This window comes from Penaeus chinensis, chromosome 5 (genome assembly GCF_019202785.1).
Source record: "Penaeus chinensis breed Huanghai No. 1 chromosome 5, ASM1920278v2, whole genome shotgun sequence".
Taxonomy (NCBI): domain Eukaryota; kingdom Metazoa; phylum Arthropoda; class Malacostraca; order Decapoda; family Penaeidae; genus Penaeus; species Penaeus chinensis.
The window spans coordinates 38,650,035-38,652,534 of record NC_061823.1 but is presented as its reverse complement, the minus strand read 5'-3'; the positions used below and the strand labels follow the sequence as shown (position 1 = coordinate 38,652,534).

Below are 2,500 nucleotides of genomic sequence, written 5' to 3'. Positions count from 1 at the left end.
AAAAGTCTGAGGGGAAAAGAGGGGAGAAAGTTACATGGGAAAGAGAGAGAGAAAGAGAGAAAGAGAGAGAGAGAGAGAGAGAATGAAAGCATCTACAAAGAAAACAAACATCAAAATCGGTATTTCCTATCCGACTCATATATATATATATATATATACACACACGCACACATACATACATACATACATACAAACATACATATATACATACACACACTCATGTACACCCCTTCTCCTGCCATACCGGTAACTGTGATATTCTTATAATCGGCTTTGCGTTAATCCAACAATCAGTAGCATGAAATAACCGGGATACATACTGGAAAGAGAAAAACAACAAACAAAAAAACAGCGGAATAAATAAGCGGTATTTTTTCCCCGCCATGTCAAGAGAGAGAGAAAAAAAAATGCGTCACCAAATTTGATTTTCTTTTTAACCAGTTTTATTTCATTCGTTCTCTCTGTTTCTCTTTCTCCTTCTCTCATACTGTCTATCTATCTCTTTTTTTCTGGCTGTCTATCTGTCTTCTTCTTTCGGTTAGTGTCTATGTCTGTCTGTCTGTCTGTATTTCTCTGTCTGTCTCCTTTTGTCTTTCTTTTTGCCTCTCTTTCTGTTTGTCTGCCCCCTTCCCCTCTTCTCTATCTTTCTCTTTCTTATTACCTGTCTGTCTTGGTCTTTGTCTGTCTGTCTGTCTGCCTGTCTGTGTCTGTGTCTGTGTCTGTGTCTGTGTCTGTGTCTGTGTCTGTGTCTGTGTCTGCCTGCCTGCCTGCCTGCCTGTCTGTCTATCTGTCTGCCCTTCATCCTTCCCTATTCGTTTTGTGTAAGTTCGAGAAAAAACTTTATCATATTGGAGAAGAGATCTTACCAAGGTTGTTACGTGCGTCACCTCATTATGACTAACAACCTAACAAACTATCGGTCAAGAGCTAATTTTTAACTTTAGTCATCGTTAGCCGTCGTTAGGAATCATCAGCTATCGTTAGCAATCGTAAGCGCTAGTTAGTCATCGTTAGCTATCGTCAGCCATCGTTAACAATAATTAGCCATCGTTAAACACCATCAGCAATCATTAGCCATAATTAGCCATCGTTAACCACTTTGTCTCAGCCAGCAGCAAGCATACGCCATTATAATTTGTCACTTTGCTGTAGAGAAATAAAAGTTCTGTCATTAACAGTTCCGGCTGGTAACAGAAAAATTAAGACCTTGGCTGTATATACATATATATATATATATATGATTTAGACTGTTGATATATCCGTGCGTTTGCGTCATAGATTAAGCGTGTTTATTTCACTGACCGGAGAAGTTTGTAGTTATATATATAAACTTGCTAAACTTGCATTGGCGATGATTTGTTCATATAGATTCGAATCTCTTAAGCTACCTGCACTTCTCTGTCCTCTCTGTCCTTCTCTGTGTCCCTCTATCTGTGTGTGTTTTATTTCTCTCTCTCTCTCTCTCTCTCTCTCTCTCTCTCTCTTCATTCCTCTTTCCTTCTTTCTCTCCCTCTACTTGTTGCTTTCGTGGTCGCTGTCGCCGTCTCCTGTTTTCTCTCCCATCCTCTCTCCCTCCCCCTTCTTCCCTTACCTTCCTCACTTTCCCTCTTCCCTCCTCTTCCTCCCCTTCCTACAAACTATCGGTCAAGAGCTCATTTTTAACCTTAGTCATCGTCTCTCTCCCCTCTCTCCCCCCTCTCCTTCCCCCTCTTTCCCTCTTTTCTTCCCCCTCTCCCTCTTTCCCTCCTCTTCCTACCCCCTCTCCCTCCCCTCCTTCCCTCCTCCCTTCCCCCTCTCCATCTCCCTCCCTTTCCTCCCACTCCCTCTTTCCCTCCCCTCCCCTCTCTCCCCCCTCTCCTTCTCCCTCCCCTTCCTCCTCCCTCTCCCTCCTCCCTCCCCTTCATCCCCCCTCTCCTTCTCCCTCCCCTTCCTCCCCCCTCTCCCTCCCCTTCCTCCCTCTCCCTCTAACTCTCTCTTTCAAAATGTCCCAGCGACCTGCAGCTTCCGTCGCCTGCACTCTCCACACACAATATCCGCTGGCCCGTTTTCCCTTGACAAATGCTTCGGGCAAACACACTCTCTCTTTCCTCATCAAAGGAGAGAGAAAGATGAAAAGAGGAATTATAGAAAAAGAGAGAGAGAAAGAGGGTAGAAGAACAAAAGAGAGATGAAGAGAAGAGGAGAAAGAAGGAACGGGAAAAAAAGATGGATAGAAGAAAAATAGAGGAAAAGGGAGGAAAAAGAAAATAAAGATGGATAGAAGAAAAGAGGAGAGAAAGAAGGTAGAAGAATAAAAGAAAGAAAGAACAGAAGTAAAAAAGAAAGAAGAAAAAGAATAAGAGAAAGATGAAGAGAAGAAAAAAAAGAAGATAAAGAAGGTAGAAGAAAAAGAAAGAAAGATAAATAAAAAAAAACAAGAAAGAAAGGAGAATATAAAAAAAGGAAGCAGGAAAAGCTAAGAAAACGAAAGAATAAACAAAAAGAAACGGAAAAAAAAAAA

General features: G+C 41.9%; 1 protein-coding gene across 1 annotated transcript in view; it reads right to left on the bottom strand.

Annotated features, from left to right (window-relative positions):
• The window catches only part of LOC125025605, a 90,891-nt gene that overhangs the window by 42,558 nt on the left and 45,833 nt on the right, over positions 1-2,500 (bottom strand). The gene's annotated exons all lie outside the window — the stretch shown is intronic.